Below are 21,467 nucleotides of genomic sequence, written 5' to 3' on the forward strand. Positions count from 1 at the left end.
TCTGTCTCTATCTCTCTGTAACTCTCTCTGTCTGTCTCCCTGTCTATCTCTGTCTCTGTCTATCTCTCTGTAACTCTCTGTCTCCCTGTCTATCTCTGTCTCCATCTCTGTCTATCTCTCTGTAACTCTCTCTGTCTCCCTGTCTATCTGTCTGTCTCTCTATCTCTGTAACTGTCTGTCTCCCTGCCTATCTCTGTCTCTGTCTGTCTCTCTGTAACTCTGTCTCTGTCTCCCTGTCTGTCTGTCTCTCTATCTCTGTAACTGTCTGTCTCCCTGACTATCTCTGTCTCTGTCTATCTCTCTGTAACTCTGTCTCCCTCTCATCGATCTGTCTCTGCATACCGCTCTCCTTCTCTCTCCCTGAGAGGAAAGGCTCATACAGTCTGCTCCTCACGAGGCACCAGGCCCACGGCTGCCCCAGAGCCCTCAGGGGAGGCAGGCCAGACCCTCACTCACAGGAGCCGGTGCGGGGCCTCCACTGTGGGACCCCAGGCCCACGGCGCCGCCACGCCGGGCCTGTCCCAGGACAGCAGAGGCCCCTGGGGGCGAGGTGCCCTGTGCCGTGAGGCTGTCACTAGAAATAGCCGCCTCCTCCCCGCAGAAAGCGTCACCTCCCGCCGGCCCCTGCCGCGAGATCAAGCCGTGGTTTGAGGAGGAGACATGCCCAGAGTTGGACGGCCGCGCTCGCTCTCCGGCCGGCTGCTTCTCAGCAGAAGAGAGTCGCCCAGCCGAGCTGCCAGACACCACAGCCGCCTCGGCCTGACGGGGATGACACACATCTCTGCTCGACGAGTTCACAGACGAAATGTAGTCCCGATGCAGAAAGCACAGTGAGAGCCTCTCCCGGGTCTGGACTAGTGGAAGGCCTGAGGCGGCACAGTGCCGGGTGGAGACGCCAAGGGCTTCCAGGGGCCGGGGCCGCCTCCCCGCCCTGACAGAGTGACGCCCCGTCTCGGAGCCTCGGCCACACTCACAGGGGCACCCCTGCTCCTGGGGGCTCTCTTTCCTCTCGGAGAGACGGAAAGACAAAGAGAAAGCGGGAGAGGAGAGACCTGTGGCAGGTTCTGTCTGACGGGAGGCTCCCCGCAAGGTGGGGCTGGGGCTTGAACTCAGATCCTCACACGCACATGCGGGGCGTGGCCAGGTGAGCGGAGGTGAGCGGGGGTGAGCAGGGGTGAGCAGGGGTGAGCTGAGGTGAGCGGAGGTGAGCGGAGGAGGTGAGCGGAGGTGAGGTGAGTGGAGGTGAGCGGAGGTGAGCAGGAGTGAGCTGAGGTGAGCGGGAGTGAGCTGAGGTGAGCGGAGGTGGTGAGCTGAGGTGAGCGGAGGTGAGCTGAGGTGAGCTGAGGTGAGCGGGAGTGAGCTGAGGTGAGCGGAGGTGAGCAGAGCGGAGGTGAGCAGAGGTGAGGTGAGTGGAGCTGAGGTTAACTGAGGAGAGCTGAGGTGAGCGGAGGTGAGCGGAGGTGAGGTGAGTGGAGCTGAGGTGAGCAGAGGTGAGCTGAGTTGAGCAGAGGTGAGGTGAGTGGAGGTGAGCGGAGTGGAGGTGAGCGGAGGTGAGTGGAGCTGAGGTGAGCGGAGGTGAGGTGAGCGGTGAGGTGAGCGGAGCAGAGGTGAGCTGAGGTGAGCGGAGGTGAGGTGAGCGGAGGTGAGTGGAGCGGAGGTGAGCGGAGGTGAGTGGAGCTGAGGTGAGCTGAGGTGAGTGGAGGTGAGCTGAGGTGAACAGAGGTGAGGTGAGCGGAGGTGAGGTGAGCGGAGGTGAGCGGAGCGGAGCAGAGGTGAGCTGAGGTGAGTGGAGCTGAGGTGAGCTGAGTGGAGGTGAGCTGAGTTGAGCAGAGGTGAGCGGAGGTGAGGTGAGCGGAGGTGAGGTGAGCGGAGGTGAGGTGAGCGGAGGTGAGCGGAGGTGAGCGGAGGTGAGGTGAGCGGAGCAGAGGTGAGCGGAGCAGAGGTGAGGTGAGCGGAGGTGAGCAGAGGTGAGGTGAGCGGAGGTGAGTGGAGGTGAGGTGAGCGGAGGTGAGCAGAAGTGAGCAGAGGTGAGCGGAGGTGAGGTGAGTGGAGGTGAGGTGAGCAGAGGTGAGTGGAGGTGAGGTGAGCGGAGCGGAGGTGAGCAGAGGTGAGGTGAGTGGAGGTGAGGTGGGGTGAGCGGAGGTGAGTGGAGGTGAGGTGAGCGGAGCAGAGGTGAGTGGAGGTGAGTGGAGGTGAGCAGAGCGGAGGTGAGCGGAGGTGAGCAGAGCTGAGGTGAGCGGAGGTGAGCAGAGGTGAGGTGAGCGGAGCTGAGGTGAGCGGAGGTGAGCAGAGGTGAGGTGAGCGGAGGTGAGCAGAGCTGAGGTAAGCGGAGGTGAGCAGAGGTGAGGTGAGTGGAGGTGAGCAGAGCTGAGGTGAGCGGAGGTGAGCAGAGCTGAGGTGAGCGGAGGTGAGCAGAGCTGAGGTGAGCGGAGCTGAGCAGAGCTGAGGTGAGCAGAGCTGAGCCGCCACCAGCTGTGACAGAGCACAGGCGCAGTCCGCCGAGGCCTGCGAACCAGCCGGGCGCAGCTCTGACGCAACTTGAGCCGCAGCCTGCACAGGCTCCCGTCCGCACCTCAAATAAATTCTGTGGGTCGCAGAGAGAAACCACATGCGCTCGGGGGCAGACCCGGAGCAGCCGACCGGCGGCCCAGCAGAACCCGTCTGACGGCCGCCTCCACAGGGCCGCAGGCCGCACTTACGTCAGTCAGGCGGACGGCTGCACGGTCCGGTCCGGTCCCGTCTGGTCGCTCCGGCGGGCGAAACACAGAGCCGAGAGCGGGCCGCGCGTCCCCCGCGTCTGCCGACCTGCTCCCGCTCCCGGAGGGAACGTCAGGCGGGGACACTGAGGGCCGCTGAGGGCCGGGCCGGGGAGGTGGCCTCCGGGCAGCGTGACGCGGGGCGGGGCTGGGCGGCCAAGAGGGGGCGCGGGCCGGCCGGGCGAGGCTACACCCCCGCTCACACGGCTCAGTCTCCCGGCGTCCGCCGCCCCTCCGCCCGCCCGGCCGGCCATCCGTCACCGGGCGCGTGAAACCCGAGGACGCGGCGGGCGGCTCGCGGGACCAGCCTTTTATGGCCTGAGGCTGAGGCTGCGGGCGGCTCACCGGCCAGAAATAGCTCCGGAGCCGGCGCAGCTGTGCGCCGCAGCCCACGGGGCCGGACTCCAGACGCAGGGCCGGCGGGGCGACACTGGGGCCGATGGGGCCACACTGGGGCCGGCGGGGCGACACTGGGGCCGGCGGGGCGACACTCGGGGCCGGCGGGGCGACACTGGGGCGGCGGGGCGACACTCGGACCGGGCCGGGCCGGGCCGGGCCGGGCCAGGCCTGGCTGCACACTGCACGGTGGCTCCGTCCACACGGCCCTCTCTCTCCCCTCCGCCCGCCCGGAGGGCTTAACAGAAAGAGCGGGACAGAGCAGACTTTAGGCTAAGTCACTGCCCCCTCATGAGGGTCTCACAACCAGACAAGGTGCTTGGAAGGGACTGAATCAATTTCGAGGTCTACAGAGTAAAGCTCGGTCTCCTAACCACTTGGCTTCGGTTCCCGGCTCGAATCCCTGCACAGCTGAGCTGGGACAAAGGGATGGGAAGGGGCAGATCTCCTCACGCACTGTCACCCTCTGCCCAGCTCCAGACTCAGGGACAGCTGGGAAGGCCCTCGGCGGGGCACAGCCTCCTCCCACTCCCTCTCTCTCCCTCTCTCTCCCTCTCCCTCTCCCTCCCTCTCCTTTTCCCTCTCCCTTTCCCCCCTCCCTCTCTCTCTCCCTCCATCCCTCCCTCCCTCTGAACCCCTCCTTCTCCCTCTCTTCCATTCCCTCTCTGTCTCCTTCTCTCTCCCTCTCCCCGTCTCTCTCTCACACACACACACACCCACTGGCGGTGGCACTGACACAAACCCTGGGCAGCCTGCGGCGGCCACACGTCTGTCTAAGGTCCCCAGGCCGCAGCCCCGGGCGGTGACTCCCACCTGCGGCCGGGCGGAAGCGGGTCGGTCCCGCGGCGGAGACCTGTCTGAAGCCAGAGGCCCCGCATGGCCACCGGCCACACCGCCCAGACCCATTGCTCGGGGGGGGGGGGGGGGGCCCTGACTCCGGACAGCAGGGCGAGCACTGCCCCAAGCTGCCGCTCTTTCCAGAGGCGAGCGCGGCCCCCACGCCCCCACCCCCGCCACACTCACCCGCGTGCGCACCCCGGGGCAGGACGAAGGAGGCCAGGTCTGCCCCGCGCTCCCCGGGCGGCTCTCCGGGGGCTGGGGGCTCTGCATAGGGTCCAGCCCCAGCCGCCTGAGCAGAGCCCTCCCAGACACCGTCTGCTCCCGCCCCCGGCCGCAGGCCCGCCCCGCCCGCCGCAGCCCCCTCCCCTGCCGCCGCCCCGCATGGCCAGGCACACCCACCCCACGCCGCACCCACACGGGACAGGCCCGCCCGCAGCCCGCACCCTCTCATCCCGTCACTTCGTGGGCTCCTACAGGAGCAGAGCAGAGCTGGAGAGAAAACAGGAGACTTGGGCCCAACACTTGGCTGTAGCGGGTCTGCCCGCAGAGAAGGGAGGTGGAGAGAGCGAGCGAGTCCTGAATCCCGGACAGGGCGGCCTCTCCTCGCCCCAGGGCCTCCCCGGAGGCTCCCGGGTAGCAGCCCAGCTGCTGGGGACCAGCAGGGGCGTCCCAGGGCCATGGCTGCGCCAGCCACCTCAGCCCACACTGCGGGTGTCTGCGTGAACTGCTCACGTCTCCTGAGCTCAGAGCCTCCCTCACTGCTCGCTGCCTCCAATCCCGGGACACGCATGCACACCCGTGGACATGCAGACACACGCACACACATGCAGGGCTCGTGGCAGGATCTGACTCTCGTGGGCTCCTGCTCGGCCAGCAGCTTCCGTGAACAGCACGGGACGCGGGAAACCAAGATTCAAAACGCGGCCCCACTCTTCACCATCCCGGAGAAAACAAGGCACTTAGCGTGGCGTTGCCCAAGCCTGCGTGAGACACGGACGTGGGCCCCAGGCTCAGGAGGGGACAGCAGGCCAGCTGCCACATCTCCCCAGAGGGCCTACCGGTCACTACGGCTCCCGAGGCCCGGCAAGGATCTGTGACCAGCAGAGGCGAGCGTGGCCTCCGTCCCATGCGCAGCCCTCAGAGTGGGCGGCTCAGTCCTGGCACAGAGCAGAGGGCAGTCCTTCTAATCAGCGTCCGTTTCTACTTGCAGCTGCAGCGAGTGAACAGACCCGTCCAAGCAGATCGCCAACAGACTCCGATAAGTGTGCGTCTTCTTTTTATTTTTACCTGCATTTATTTATTAAACAGAGACTTCCACAAATCAAGAAGGGGGAGACGCACAGAGAGAGAGAGAGAGAGAGAGAGAGAGAGGCAGAGACAACTGCAGCCCTGCTTCACCACTCGCAAAGCTTTTCCCCTGCAGGTGGGGACCGGGGACTCAAACCCAGGTCCTTGCAGATCGTAACACGCGCTCAGGCCCCAGATAGAAATGGAGAGAAATGGAGAGAGGAGGGGAAGACAGAGAGGAGGAGAGAAAGACAGACACCTGCAGACCTGCTTCACTGCCTGTGAAGTGACTCCCCTGCAGGTGGGGAGCCGGGGGCTGGAACCCGGATCCTCACGCCGGTCCTTGCGCTTTGTGCCACCTGAGCTTAACTCGATTCGCTACCACCCGGCCCCCAATAGTTTAAAAAAACAAAAAACAACAGTCCATGTTTCTGAAGGCAAGAGCCTTGGGTCCAGTCTCTCAGAGCTGGTGGGGCCCTTCCTGGGCCCTGGGCTTCATTCCCGAGCCCCAAGGTCACAGGCAGGTCACCAGTCTGACGGCACAGGGTGGCCAGCCCAGCTCAGCCCGGCCTCCAGGCCTGGCGTGGAGCCCGTGGGAGCAGGACGGGCCGGCGCGGTGAGGGCTTATGCTGGCCGCAGGCCTCCACACACCGCCCTCCACATTCCTGGCCCGGACTCGGCCCGAGAGCCACACTCCCCCCAGCCGGGACTCAGCCCTGAGGCCAGCAGAGAGGACAGCGCGTAGTCCACTCCTGGGCGCTGCTGGAAAGTGACCAGCAGGCCCTGGGCACTGGGACACCTGGTAGGGCACTCACATTACCATGTGCAAGGACCCGGGTTCGAGTCCCCAGTCCCACCTGCAGGGGGGAGGCTTCATGAGTAGTGAAGCAGGTCTGCAGGTGCTCCCCCTCCCCCCTGTTCCTTCTTTCAATTTCTCTGTTCTATCAAAATAAATTGTTAAGAAAAAAAAAGTGGGAGTCGGGCGGTAGCGCAGCGGGTTAAGCGCAGGTGGCGCAAAGCACAAGGATGGGCGTAAGGATCCCAGTTCGAGCCCCCGGCTCCCCACCTGCAGGGGAGTCACTTCACAGGCGGTGAAGCAGGTCTGCAGGTGTCTATCTTTCTCTCCCCCTCTCTGTCTTCCCCTCCTCTCTCCATTTCTCTCTGTCCTATCCAACAACGACGACATCAATAACAACAACAACTACAACAACAATGAAAAACAATAAGGGCAACAAAAGGAAAAATAATAAATATAAAAATAAATAAAAAGAGAGAAAGAGAGAGAGAAAGCAAGCAGAATCTCTGCTTCTGAAGGAAAGAGCCTTGGCCACAGCGACCACCATGGTGGGCACAGGAAGAAGCCCTGCACCCAGCGGCCCCCCTCCTGGTCAGCTCCAGGCCCTGAGGGCAGCAAGCAGGGAAGCCGGCAGCACAACGGCCTCATTTTTCAAGCTGCCCACGTCTCCCCGTCCCACTTCCCGCCTCCCTTCCAGCCAGAGGGCTCCTCTCTGAGGGGGCACAGCATTGGCCTGGAGGCTGACTCCAGGGAGGCCCCCCCCCGCCCCCCCGTCTCCACAGGGCCTGCAGCTCCCGGACACAAGCACCGCGACGGAGGCCGGGGCTGGGGAGTCGCCACGAGACACTGAGGAGACACGCTGTGCGCTGGGCCCCGTGACAGGACAGGTGACCCTGTGCCCAGCGGCCACAGGCAGCGTCCCGGGTCGCAGCCCAGCCGTCTGTGCCCAGGGCGGGGGGACCTCTGCCCCCAGGCCTCCTGCAGAAGTGCCAGGGAGACTGGCAGCCTGGCAGGGGGGAAGCCACCCTGGGCAACTGCTGGTGACAGGGAGCAGCAGGCAGGCAGAGCTGCCATGGGACACGCGTGTGGGGACCCTCCTGCCACAGCCTGACACAGGACACGCGTGTCATGTGGGGACCCTCCTGCCACGGCCTGACACAGGACACGCGTGTGGGGTCCCTCTGTCCACGGCCTGACGCAGGACACGCGTGTGGGGACTCCTGTGTCTCCGGCATGTTCCCGGGAGGTGTGACTAGAAGCAGGACAAAAAGCAGGTGGGGACCCTTCCTTCACCCACTGGAGGCCTAGTGACCTTGTCACTGAGCGTGACCTGCCACGCTCCCGGCGCCTCGCTGAGTCAGTGCCCGCCCAGCTGCACCAGCCTGGGGTGCAGGGCACAGGGAGATGACGGAGGCCTTCTCCCCGCCCCCCGCCCGGCTCGATCGCGTCACGGGACGCTGCTGGCCGCCCTCCACTACCTGCTGCGGCCTGGTGCCCGGGCCCCTCCCGAGCGGGAGTCAGGCCCCCCGAGCTCTCCCAGAAGCGGGCGCCGGCGGCAGGGCAGGGCGGCGCGGGGCGGCGCAGGCCCGGTCCTGTGGAGGAGGCCCCGGTCCAGTGGCAGCACAGCCGGGCAGGCCAAGGGGCTCAGCCACCGCCGAGGGGCGCCCGGGCGGATCAGGCCAATGCCGGTGCCCGGGGCCACACCTGGTGGCCCTGCGTCCAAGGGGGACATGGAGACAGGTCTCCAGAGTCTGGCTGCTCAGCAAAAAGGGGGAGGCGGGCAGAGTCAGGCGGCCTGAAATGGCTCGGTGCCCCAGGGCGGCCTGAAATGGCTCGGTGCCCCAGGGCGGCCTGAAAATGGCTCGGTGCCCCAGGGCGGGCTGTGCACAGGCCGGGCGGGTGGGGTGCCAGGAGAGAGCCGCCCACCTGCCGGCCCTGCGGGGGGAGGAGCAGCGAGCTGGCAACATGGACCGGGACCCACCCTGCAGCCCGGAGCCGGCTGTGCCTGCCCCTCTCACACAGCTGTGTTCAATTTTCTGTCCCGGGGCCTGCGAGCAGCGAGTCTCCCGGCCAGATTCTGCAGTCCGTGTACGGGACCCTCCCAGCACCAAGAATGCGAGAACTGAGCCCCGCCCGGCAGTGTCCGGCGCGTCCCCCAGCCCCAGCACCTCAGCCTGCTAAGGCGTCTGCTGTGTCCACACAGACTCACGGAGTGGGCGTGGGCGTGGGCGTGGGCGTGTGTGTGTGTGTGTATGTGTGAGTGTGTGTGTGTGTGTGTGTATGTGTGAGTGCATGTGAGTGTGTGAGTGCGTGTGTGTGTGTATGTGTGAGTGCATGTGAGTTTGTGAGTGCATGTGTGTGTCTGTGTGTGAGTGTGAGTGTGTGTGTGAATGTGTGTGTGTGTGTGAGTGCTTGTGAGTGTGTGAGTGCATGTGTGTGAGTGTGTGTCTGTGTGTGTTTGTGTGTGTGAGTGCGTGTGTGTGTGAGTGCATGTGTGTGTGTGTGTCTGTGTGTGAGTGTGTGAGTGTGTGAGTGCGTGTGTGTGTGTGAATGTGTGTGGTGTGAGTGTGTGGTAGTGTGTGTGTGTGTGTGTGTGTGTGTGTGAATGTGTGTTTGTGTGTGTGAGTGTGTGAATGTGTGTTTTTGTGTGTGAGTGTGTGACTCTGTGTGAGTGTGTGACTGTGAGTGTGTTTGTATGTGAGTGTGTGAGTGTGTGTGTGAGTGTGTGTGTCTGTGTGAGTGTGAGTCTGTGTGTGAGTGCGTGAGTGTGTGACTGTGTGTATGTGTGAGTGCGTGTGAGTGCGTGTGAGTGCATGTGTGTGTGAGTGTGTGTGAGGTGAGTGTGTGAGTGTGTGGTAGTGTGTGTGTGAGGTGAGTGTGTGTGTGTGTGTCTGTGTTAGTGTCTGTGTGGTAGTGTGTGAATGTGTGTGTGTGTCTGTGTTAGTGTCTGTGTGTGAGTGTGTGTGTGAGTGTGTGATTCAGGTGTCACTTTAAAACTCACATGTAAATAAAGAAATGATGGGGGCTGGCTGGTGGCACACCTGGTTGACTGCACATGTCACAATGTGCAAGGACCTGGTTCGAGCCCCTGATCCCCACCTGCAGGGGGAGGCTTTGTGAGTGGTGAAGCAGGGCTGCAGACGTCTCTGTCTCTCTCCCTGTCACCCTCTTCCTTCTTGATTTCTGGCTGCCTCTAGTCAATAAAGATAATAATAATAAAAAAAACTCAAGTACAAAAAAAGAAAGGAAGGAAGGAAGGAAGGAAGGAAGGAAGGAAGGAAGGAAGGAAGGAAGGAAGGGTAGTAAGAGTCCCCTGCACACACAGAGCAGTCCCTCTCAGTCCACCCACACGGCATCCTGGGAAGCCGACCCTCTCCTCTGTATAAATCTGCTGCCCGGAGACTCTCGGTCGAGGACTCAGGTCTCGGTGGTCCCTGCAAACGTGTCTCTGCGCCTCACACACTCAGCAGCTCCGTGCTGGCCTGCCTGCTGGACGGGTCCCGTCTGCGGCCACCTCAGCCTCCCCCGGACACAGTGGCACGCCCAGGTCACCGGCTCACACCACCGCCAGCTGGTGATCACTGACCGACCGTGTGACGAGCACCTGCTCGCAGACGTGCGAGAAGAGGCGGCAGGTCATGGGTGAGCGACTCTGTCTGACGGAGGCACCGCCAGACCGACCCTCCGTCTCCACACCAGCACCTGCTCCTGTCTGTCACGGCAGGGCCATCCGCATCCCTCGCACCTGGAAGCCTACTATGTGCTCGCTGCTTCTGCTTCTTGGAAAGATATCTAAATACAGAGGACTTCAATTGTAAAAAGATCAGTGGGGGCCGGGATGTGGAGCACCTGGTTAAGCACACACAGCACTAGCTGCAAGGATCCTGGTTCGAGCCCCCACTCCCCGTCTGCAGAGGGGAAGCTTCTCAGGTGGTGAAGCAGGGCTGCAGGTGTCTCTCTCTCTCTCTCTCTTCCTCTCTGTCTCCTCCTCCCAGTTTCTCTCTGTCCTGTCCAATAAAATTGAAAAAAACGGCTGCCGGGAGCAGTGGATTCGTAGTGCAGACACCAAGCCCCAATGATCACCCTGGAGGCAAACATAAAATAAAATAAAAATTGTTTAAGGTAAAAAAAAAAAATCTGCAAAACATCATAAGCAGAAATGTATACTTGTCTCTTTCTTTTGGTCTGCTTAGAAGTCGGAGTTTCATCTCCATACTGCTGAGTTCCAGGCTGTCCAGACCCTGAACACCAGTAAGTCTCTATGAGATGATCAGTGCGGCAAAGCTCTCTCCTGCTCTGGGGGCCATCTCTTCACACAGCCTTTGCACAGAGATAGATGCCTCCCTGGAGTCCACGCCGTCCAGCTCTCTCTCGTCCGCTATGCATCTGATGCCGTAGCTGCAAGCATCACTGTCTGACCCAGGGCGTCCGCCATCGCTGTCTGACGCCCGTGGGCTCTCCTCGCAGCTGCTCAGTTCCGTCTCTCACAGGCCCTCAGCCCCCCAGGTTACGCTCTGTCACGTGGCAGTTCTAGTCCCTCCTCTTCCCAGTTAGTTGTCTCCATGGCTGTCAAAGGCCATTGAGGACACACGTGTAGGTCTATTTCTGGCCCACGGATCCTCATCCAGTCCAGCTGGGAGTCACCTCCAAGGTCACCATTCCAGAAACATGGGTGCCTGTGCTGGCACCAGAGCCACCAGACTGATGGAATTATGGGCAGAGACGGAGACTTTGGAAGCATAAGTCTTCAGGGGGTTTTTAAATTATATATTTATATATATATATATATATATTTATTGGATAGAGACAGAGAAATTGGGAGGGGAGGAGGTGGTAGCGAGGGAGAGAGACAGAGAGACCCCTGCAGCCCTGCTTCACCACTCGGGAAGCTTCCCCCCTGCAGGTGGGGACTGGGGCCTTGAACCCGGGTTCTTGCACATTGTAACATGTGCACCTAACCAGGTGCGCCACCACCTGGCCCCTAAGTCTTCAGTTTTGATTGAAGTTTTGATCATATATATATATATATATATATACTTTAGGATCAACTTCTCAAATTTTTCCAAAAATTCACCTAGGGTTTTGGACCGCATTGCTGTAGGCGCGTCCACAGGTCAACCCAGTGAGTGCCTCCATGTTGTAATGACAGGAGGCCTCTGGCTCATGGCCATGACAATGCTTCCTCTCACGTCTGCTCTTAGTGCCGCGTAAGAGTGCAGGCAGCCTTCCTGAGTCACTCTTCCTGAGTCTGTCACTCTTTCACAGGCTAGTGTAGAAGAGACTACACACCTACCTCCGTTGAGCTTCCCTTATAAATCCATAAATCCATCCATATACTTGGTTTCTGTATATTGATCTTTTGCCATGTTGTATTTTGGTTTTTTTATTATATTTTTAATTTATTTATTATTGGACAGAGACAAAGAGAAACTGAGAGAGGAGGAGGAGATAGAGAGGGAGAGAGACAGACACCTGCAGCCCTGCTTCACCACTCACGAAGCTTTCTCCCTGCAGGTGGGGAGCAGGGGCTTGAACCTGGGTCCTTTAGTGCTGTAACGTGCACTTAACCAGGTGCGCCACAACCTGGTCCCCCTGCGTACTGTATTTGGTGTCTGCACCCTATAATCTTCCCAAACATGACTATTAATTTTAGGTCATGCAGACTTTTCCACATGAGATCATGTCACACGCAAATGGAGCTGTACCTCCTTTCCAGGCTAAGCTTTTATTTAATATCATTTCCTGAATTTCCTGGCCAGAATGTGTGGTGTGACGGTGAACTGAGATAACCTCTTTCTCGCTCCGGACCTCAGGGGACACTCTCGGGGCTCCACACCGAGCACCGTGTCAGGGGTCAGGGCTGAGCTTTCACAGATGTCCTTTCCAGGTGGAAGGATCCCTCCCTGCCTTGGCTAGAAGGCAGCATCATGACAGAGGGGCCAAGCACCTCTCTGAGACACGGTCCTCTGTGTCTCCCTGTCCCCTCCCCGTAACCCAGGGCCCTCACTGTCACTGTCACGGTCACTGGAGTCCTGAGACACCCTCTTCAAAAGCCCATCACCCCTCCCTTCCCTCCAGCCAGTCCGCCAGAGAGGCTTCCCAGTGGCCTGCCACAACCATGCTAAGCGCTCACTGTGCACGGCTCCCAGTCTGCCGCCGACATTCTCCACATCAGCCCTCAGAGCCTCACTCGGCAGACGCCTCCTTGTTGATGTGGAGGCCGCAGACAGCTTCAGTATGTGCAGGGTCACACACTTGGTTTTAACTCTCTCGCCATCTTGTTTTTATTTACTTATTGGATGGAGCTAGCAAGAAAAATGAGAGGAAGGGGGAGACAGAGAGACGCCTGCTTTACCACTTGTCAAACTTCCCTCAGGTGGGGACCTGGGTCCTTGCGCCCTGTAACGTGCACCACCACCTGGCCCCCTAAACACTTGGAATGCCTTTCTTTCTCTCTTTCTCTCTCTCTCTTTTTTTTTTTTACCAGAGCACTATTCAGCTCTGGCTCATAGTGTGCAGGGAATTGAACCTGGGACTTCAGAGCCCCAGGCATGAGAATCTCTTTGCATAACCATTCCGCTATCAGCCCCTGCCCCATGCTCTTTTATAATGGGAAGATTCAGGACTAAAGCTCAGGCCCCTTAGCTCCCAAGATTAACATTCTCTTCCAAGTCTGTGATCAGTGCCCGGCGGTGGCCACTCCTGCCTGCCTGCCAGCTGCCATAGCTGCCTCTGTACTGCAGCACAGGTGAACTCACCGGCAGCCACACCTGCAGCCGCTAAGCCTGCAGCACCGGCTGCCTCTGTACTGGAGCACAGGCGAGCTCACCAGCAGCCACACCTGCAGCCGCTAAGCCTGCAGCACTGTAGCTGAGTATCCAGCGGGCGAATGGAAGCATGTCTCAAGGTGGCCCGCCAGGACAGCTCCAGACTAGATGAGTTCCGCTGACCACACACTCCCACACTCACTGCCACGTGTTCTGAGACCTTTAGCAGGGCTGTTTATCTTCCACTTGTCATCCAGGACTCCTCTGAGCAGATCCACCTTCCCACCCCCACCCCACGGCAGCAACAGTCTGGAGACCCCCACAAAACCCTCCGCCCACTGTAGCGACAGACCGGAGACCCCTGTGAGACCCCCCCCCACCCCATGGCGGCAAGTCTGTAGACCCCTGCTCTGGGGCAATCGGTGGGAGAGGCTGCCCCTGGGTGCCAGCTCAGCAGCCCTTTGCCCGCAGGATGCTCCCCTCAGCCCTCTGACTGGCTCTGCTCTCCGGAGAGTGCTGGCAGCCCCTCAGCTCAGTCCAGAAAGAGGCTCATGCACCTAACTTTCTTTCCCTCCCGGCGCTCCCACCGGGCACACTGAGACACAGCCACTCAGGGCGGCCCCTCCTCTGCCTGTGCGGAGCCCCAGCATCTGAGGCTGAGGCTGAGGCAGAGGCAGTGCTGTGCAGTGCTCCCAGAGCTCGTGTCTGCCGGACGGGACTCAGCCGCCCTGCTCAGCATGCAAACACCGCCAGAGCATGGCTGCCACGGATAGGTACTTACTGTACTGCTGGCTTTCGAGTCAGGGATTCTGATATAGAACGGCATCAAAATCTTCATAGCTCAGCTCTCCGGTCTCCAAACTCTGAGAAAAGAAGAAGAAAAGGAACTCCTTGGAAACCTAGCAGGAGAAGAGCCGACAATCTAAGACAAGCCTGTGTCTGGAGTGTCGTCTGCTGAGAGGCCGCATCATCTGAGGGGCTCTGTGTTGCATGACTCACCCCATCACAGGCTCCAAATTATAGGCAGCGGTCAGAGTGTCATCCTAAGAAACCTATAAAAATATTCCGTAAAGAGATACACATTCTCCTGCATCATAAATGAGTGGCTAAGGCCACATCTGTGTAACGGTTTTCCAAAGTTCGAATTTTTATGTGTTGGCCAAACTTTTATATCTTTGGTCTAAAGGTGAAAGTAATCTTGAATAAACATAAGTACTTTCTAAAATGTAATTTATACAAAACCCAAACAAAGAGTTTGGAGAAGAGTGTTCTAATAAAGGAAGACTTGAGGACACACGGGACTGCTGGGGACTCGTCAAGCTGAGAAACACACGCAGCTGACGCCCGAGTCTGGATACAGGGCTCTCACCCACAGACCCAGCCGGTCAGCATGGCCAGCGGTGGGCAGTGTGTGGGAGCAGGCACTGACCCTGTCTGGCCTGTTCCCTGTGCAGCACAGTGTGACAGACACTCACACGGCGACCACACGCCATAAGGACTCGTGAGTACTTAGAGTGATGAGGTACACGCCCATCTTCCTGCCTCCGCGTGTTCACGCCAAGCCGTCCTGAGCAAGGGGCCTGGGCAGCCGCAGATATGAGCAAGAACCCGGGAGCCCATCCCCTCCACATACACAGGGACAACCATTCAGTCAGAGCAATTTGCAAAGGCTGGTGGTTCCTTAGACAAGACAGGACACTAGCTGGTCGGGGGCACAGAGCAGCCCTCGGCCCGGTCACCTAGAGCGAGCTGCTGGCCTGTAATTCTGGGCAGAGAACCTCCTGACACTGACTCCCTCAAAGCCTGAAAGGTGAAGGGAAACGCTGCCCATCCCGGAAGTTGAACAGAACAGAATGAGGGCAAACGTGCCCACCCTGGCCCAGTTTAGCTAAGTGCCAGCTTCCTCACAGATCTGGACCCAAATACGGGCTGAGGAGACAGCAGAACAGTTCTGCAAAGGGCTCTCGTGCCTGGGGCTCCGTAGTCCCAGGCTCAGTGCTGGGAGACCTTTTAGAACTTCTTGCACAGAAGGTTTGATGACAGTTGACCTCTTTAGCTGTTGCTTGTCTGAGAAAGTTTTATGCCTCCATCTAGTCTGAATGACAGTCTAGTAGGATGCACTATTCTTGGCTGAAAGCCTTTCTCACTGAGCACTCAGTAGATATTGTGCCATTCTCATCTGGATGTTAGAGTTGTGTGAAGAAGTCTGCTGATCATCTTACGAGGTTTCCTCTGTATGTGACTCTGTTTTTCTATTGAAGCCTTTGGCATCCTTCCCTCATCCCTACTCCTTTCCACTGTGACTACGGTGTGTCTTGCTGTCTGTAGGTCTGAGTTGATCCTGTTTGGGACTCTCTGGGCTTCTTGAATCTTCACATCTTTTCTGTTGTTTGGAGGGGGGAAGTTTTCTATTATCTTCTCTGGTGTCTTTCTTCAAGCCCTCTTTCTTCCTCTGCAAGCCAATAATGTGTATAATACTTCTTCTGAGGCCACCCCACATAGCTCTCTTGTTGTTTTCACTGTCTCTTGATCTTTTTCAGTTCTCTTACTTCTTAGTTTTCTCTAATTCATCCTCGATCTTGCTCATCTTGGTTTCTGCCTCAGATTTTCTGCTCTCACTTCCCTCAGCTCCATTCCTTTGTGGAGCTATTTTCAGTACTATGTTCAATTACAGTAATAACTTGTTTGGCTCGCTGGGATCTTAACAAAAATGAGGAAAACATCCAAACATCCACTTAAGTGATAATCACAGGAGTGAAGAAAGCTTTTGAGGGAAATATTATCAGAAATGGGGAAATAATAAATGAGACTCTGAAAGAAAACATGAGTTATGTCAAGGTAATTAGAAAACAAAGAGATGAAAGATATTAGCAACTATTTCCCTGAATTTTCTTTTCTCTTCTTTCTTTTCTACACACACACACAGACTCCCCCTCCCCCAGAAATAACCCTGGTGGGAACAGAAAGAAGAGAGAAAAGGAGTGCCCCACCCACTCCAGAGACACACCACGAGGTGACTGTCTTCAAGGGCCCAGGATCCAACAGACCTGAGGCCAACTCAGACCACAGCTAAACAGAAACACCCAGGACACAAACCCCCAACAATCCAGGAGCAAACAAGAATACGGAAAACATCCTGGGATGTGTCCTCAGGAACCCAGCACCCCCATCCAGAGAGATCTGTGTGCACCTGTGTTCACAGCAGCACAGTTTGTAACAGCCAAAACCTGGAAGCAGCCCAGGTGTCCAACAACAGATGAGTGGCAGAGCAAGTTGTGGTCTAGATACACACACAATGGAACACTACTCAGCTGTTGTATGCTCTCCTGCTGGTTTTCGCGGGCCCGCTTGTCCCCGCCCCAAGGAACCCCGAGAGAGTTCCAGAGTTGCAGAGTTCGAGAGTGCTTGGCACCGCCATGTGAGAAGGAGGCAGGAGAGTTCTGTTTGGTGATTAGTTTGGTTTAGTTTATGAATCGTTGTTTTTGAATAAAGAAATACAGCTTCCCTGCCCAGCCGTATGTCTCTGGTCGTCTCTGTTACCCGCCCATGAAGCTAGCCCGGCCAGCTGGAGCCTCCGAATTTTAACAACAAATGGCACCCACGTGGACCTGCCCTGCACATCTCTCAGATAAGTGAAGACAATTTGGCTACCTATGTACTATGGCCTTCTCTTCTGCTTGTGAAGAGATCTCCAAAGGCCTCTGCTCTTTCTTCACGAGATTGTTTTGCTGTTTCTGGAACATTTATCTCTGGACCACTCTGTGGTTTCCACTCGCTCGGGCACACTCAGAAGAGCCAGTGGAGTCGGGAGGAGCCAGCGGGCGGGAGGCGAGGCACGGAGCTGCCGTTTCCACCTGGTGGAGCAGCCAGCCAGCCAGCCAGCCAGCCGGCCGCGCCCGGACAACCCCACGCACCGCGCCCGCAGCCCCGCAGCCCTGCAGCCTGCAGGAGGCCGACGCCAACACACAGGAGCCCGACGCCAGCACACAGGAGCCCGACGCCAGCACGCAGGAGCCCGATGCCACCACACAAGAGCCGGCTCTCCACCGTGTGGCGCAGGGCACGGGACTCGGGATCCCTCCACGCTGCTCGGCCACTGCGAGCAGGGCAGCAGATATGACAGGGCCATGGAACAGGGCAGCAGATATGACAGGGCCATGGGGCAGGGCCGCGGTGGCCTATCATGGCCGCCACCCCAGGGCACCTCGGCCCACGCCTTCTACAAGGCTGGCCTGCCCGCCCTCGGGCTATGAATTCTATACAGATCCCGGACCTCCTGGAGCCCCCGGGCTCCCTGCTGAAACTGGGCACCCAGGCCGAGATCCTCAGCTCCGGTCTGAAGGCAGACAAGCTGGAGTACGCAGAGATTTGTGCAGAGATTGCAACCTGCAATTCCTTGAAGTGGAGCTGTGCGGGAGGTCACCTCCAGATGGTGGCCTCCCCCCCAACAACTAAGACAGTACAGATCTAAACTCGTGTTTAAAATGACATGTCTTCGTAACAAAGGTTTCTCTCCTTGTGTATTAATGACCATGTTTATGTGTGTGTTTAAAGTTTGGTAAACAGTAACTTTAAGGCTAAATTCTTACTAGTCAAAGTTAAATGAAAAAGGTTTTCAACGTAATTCTCATAAAGATAAAATTAACTTACATTTAAAGTCTGAGGTAAAAATTAGTTAACAATATATTTTAACTAAGTTGGTCTAAACAAGACCTGCGCACACCTAGGGTGTGTCTCCATCTTGAATGGGTATAACAAAAGGTTAAATAGACTTGTTGATATGTAAAACTCTCCATTACCTTCTCTATTAGAAATGGTAGATCGCACAATGGCTATGCTAATTATTCTCATGCCTGAGGTTTCCTTTCCTGCACACACCTAGGGTGTGTCTCCATCCTGAATGGGTGTAACAAAAGGTTAAAAAGACGTTGATATGTAAAAGTCTCAAATTCCTTCTCTATTAGAAATTTTAGATTGTGCTGTGGTTATGCTAATAACAAGTTTTGTTTCATAGTAAGTAAATTGCAGCCAGCTGCCTTTGGGACTCTAGGCCGTTCCCCACCCCCATGCAAATGCCTGTGGAGGCAAGTATGCCCCCCAGAGGCAAGAAATGTTTTTTTTTAAGCTGATAAAGTTTTGCCCACAGAGACAAAAAATGGCCGGCCCCCTCAGGCCTTCCCTTGGCAGCACACTGGTTCTTGTTACTTGCTTACATGTTTCTCCGTGTTTGTGCCAGTTTCTTTTTTAAAAATGCCTGTACGATATAGGTTTCTGTTCACCCCACACCCCTGATACTGTGGTCATTTAGTTAAAAAGAAAAGGGGGAATTGTTGTATGCTCTCCCCCTGCCAAGAAAATTGGTTCAGTCCTGCTGGTTTTCACGGGCCTGCTTGTCCCCGCCCCAAGGAACCCCGAGAGAGTTCCAGAGTTGCAGAGTTCGAGAGTGCTTGGCGCCGCCATGTGAGGAGGCAGGAGAGTTTTGTTTGGTGATTAGTTTGGTTTAGTTTATGAATCGTTGTTCTTGAATAAAGAAATACAGCTTCCCTGCCCAGCCGTGTGTCCTCGAGTCTCTGTTACCAGCCCGTGAAGCTAGCCCTGCCAGCTGGAGCCTCCGAATTTTAACAACACTCAGCTATTTAAAATGGTGAATTCACCTTCTTTACCTCATCTTGGATGGAGCTTGAAGGAATCATGGGAAGTGAGATCAGCCAGAAACAGAAGGAAGAAGATGGGATGACCTCACTCACAGACCTAAGTTGAGAAAGAAGAACAGAAGGGGGACACAAAGTAGAATTTGCACTGGGTTTGGTGTGTTGCACCAAAGTAAAGGACTCTGGGGTGGGGGTGGGGCGGTCTTGGTGCTGATGGTGGAGGAGGCCCTAGGCTGGGGGGAAGTGGTCTGCAGAAAACTGAGAAATTTTACACATGTACCAAAAGCTATATTTATTGTCAACTATTGTTGGTATGCATGAGACCCCTTCTGTTTCATTTGGTTTAAATCCCCCCTGCTTAACACTATTCTATTTACATAACCACTTCATTCTATTTACATAACCGCTGTTAACAAGCACCTCCCTCCAGGGCATTGGTTCAATCCCCACTGTTTCATGATATGTTTTTGCTCCACCCCCCCTCCTTGTCACACCCTGATCCCTTCTTTATCACACCCTGATTTTCACCAGTCACTTTTCTCTCCACCCTCTCTATGTCACATCCTGTTTCCACCCTACTTAGGAAGTATATATAAAGACAGCATTATGAGTTTTAGAGTACTGTACTGTACCTTGAGTTCAGCTTAGCTCGTCTTAGATTGTGCTGTGTCCTGCATGAATAAAGAGATACTGCCTACAGCTCAACCATGAATCCCTGGTCGTCTGTTACCCACTTGTGAAGCCAGTCCGGCGAAAACAACATAACCCATCGAAAACAACAAACTATAAATCCCCCCAATAAAAATTGTTTTAAAAATTTATTTAAAAAAGAAGAAGAAAACAAGAGAATGTGATGCTGGACCAGGGAAAAAGTATGAAGAGAGCATCAGGAAAGCAAGACATTAGACAGGAGACCCCAGGATCCATATAGATAAGCAAGGGTCACACCTGGCTTTATAGCCTTTGTCTGGCCTCTCTGACTGAACACACGCCTCCGAAAATAGGTGATTAAAAGAAAGAGAGAAAGAAAAAAAGGAAGGAGGAAGGGAAGAAATATCTTTTATATGGAGACAGCAGGAGAGAAACTAAGAAGGCAGAGAGAGCTGACCCCATACAGCCAGAGGAGAAACATCACAGGGTTTGCAGTCACGAAGCTGGAAACCATCCCAGTGTCCTTCAGCGGGTGAGTGGACAGAGAGGAGCCCACAGGTGGGTGTTGTTAAAATTCGGTGGCTCCAGCTGACCAGGCTAGCTTCACGGGCGGGTAACAGAGACGACCAGAGACGTATGGCTGGGCAGGGAAGCTATATTTCTTTATTCAGGAACAACGATTTACAAACTAATCACCAAACAGAACTCTGCTGCCTCTTTCCCCCGCGGCAGCACCAAGCACTCTCTAACTCTCGAACTCTGGAACTCTGGAACCCTCTCGGGGTTCCTTGCGGCGGGGCCAAGCGGGCCCGCGAAATTAGCAGGACTGATCCAATTTTCTTGGCGGGGGAGAGCTAGAACAACCCAATGTAAAGCATACAACAATTCCCCCTTTTCTTTTTAACTAAATGGAAAGAGTTCTGTTTGGTGATTAGTTTGTCTTAGTTTATAAATCTGCTCTTTCTTCACGAGACTGTTTTGCTGTTTCTGGAACATTTATCTCTTGACCACTCTGTGGTTTCCACGCGCTTGGGCGCACTCAAAACAGCCAGAGGAGTCGGGAAGAGTCAGCGGGCAAGAGGCGAGACACGGAGCTGCCTTTTCCACCTGGTGGAACAGCCAGCCAGCCGGCTGCACCCAGACAACCCCGCGCACCACGCCCGCAGCCCCGCATCCCGCAGGAGGCCGACGCCAGCACACAGGAGGCCGACGCCAGCACACAAGAGCCAGACGCCAGCACACAGGAGCCCGATGCCACCACACAGGAGTAACAACAGGTGGGGACTGGTCAGAAATGAAAAGGGAGAAACTGCAGAGGACAGTCGGTGACGGTCACGTGGGGAAACACCAGGAGCAGGGAGAGAGAGAAGCCAGACCCCGGAGCTCAGCAGAGGAAGATCCCATTAGCACGGCAGAACTGGAAGCTGCAAAAGACGGCAGCCAAGGGCCGAGGGCTGAGGCGTGTCCTGGGGTGCAGGTTGGTGTGGGGTGTGGTTCACACAGCTGCATGGTCAGAACTCCATGCTCTCAGAAAGACGGACTCCTACTGTGTACAGACCACACATCAGTGGATCTGGCTTTTTAAAACGTGTTTATTTATGAGAAAGCGTGTTCTAGCACCAGTACACACCAGCACACACAGTCAGGGCTCGAACCTGTGGCCTCATGCCTGGGCCCTGTGGTCCACCTACTGAACCATCCTCTCCCTGCCTGAGGACGGCGACTCTTATGAAAGAACCAGTTTCACAACAGCGGTACCTTCTAGAATGAGGCTGCCATTACACTGCGCGCCATGCTGCGAGCCCTCTACCCAGTGTCCTCTGTGAACTCCATGCCCCGCTTCCTCTCAGGCCATACTCAGGTGAATCAGCCGCTCAGGACACAGCAGCAAAGCCAGGAGGTCCCTCGGCAGGAGCAGAGGACGGACATTCCTCCTGGGGCCGCCGGGAACAGAGCGAAACCAGAGGGGCCTCTGGGGGTGCTGAGCTGACTGTTCTCGTGACCCTTCTGGTTCCTGCAGTGATCTGAGCTCTGAGCAGCTGCACCAGATGCAGAGAACGGCCAGAAACAAAAGCCGGTGATGAGAGCCAGGCTGGGGTGCACAGCCGCCACCAGCCACAGGTGCGGCAGTGAGGTGCGGAGCCCCCCAGAGTCTCTGGCCCGGCCAAGCTCAGGGGTCACCTGGATTGTTTGGAAGGGCTGCTGCCTGCTGACACAGCGGCTTCCAGAAAGACAGCAGCCCCCCCTCATTGTCTGTGCTCCTCTCCTGATGTCCGTCAGTTCAGCCCCCAGAGCGCTGGGCCGCGGGGGGCAGCTCCAGCCA

The 21,467-nt window shown here is 56.9% G+C and overlaps 1 protein-coding gene across 5 annotated transcripts in view; it reads right to left on the reverse strand.

The window, feature by feature from the left end:
• Positions 1-21,467, reverse strand: part of LOC103125833 (supervillin-like) — a 76,234-nt gene that overhangs the window by 28,750 nt on the left and 26,017 nt on the right. For 4 of the 5 annotated variants that reach the window (XM_060192519.1, XM_060192516.1, XM_060192518.1 and 1 more), the window contains one exon: positions 13,624-13,705. The gene's annotated coding sequence lies outside the window, so the exon portion shown is untranslated. Of the gene's footprint in view, positions 1-13,623; positions 13,706-21,467 lie in introns of those variants that run through there. The other variant, XM_060192520.1, reaches the window with a different exon arrangement.

The sequence above is a fragment of the Erinaceus europaeus genome, chromosome 6, assembly GCF_950295315.1.
Source record: "Erinaceus europaeus chromosome 6, mEriEur2.1, whole genome shotgun sequence".
Taxonomy (NCBI): Eukaryota; Metazoa; Chordata; class Mammalia; order Eulipotyphla; family Erinaceidae; genus Erinaceus; species Erinaceus europaeus.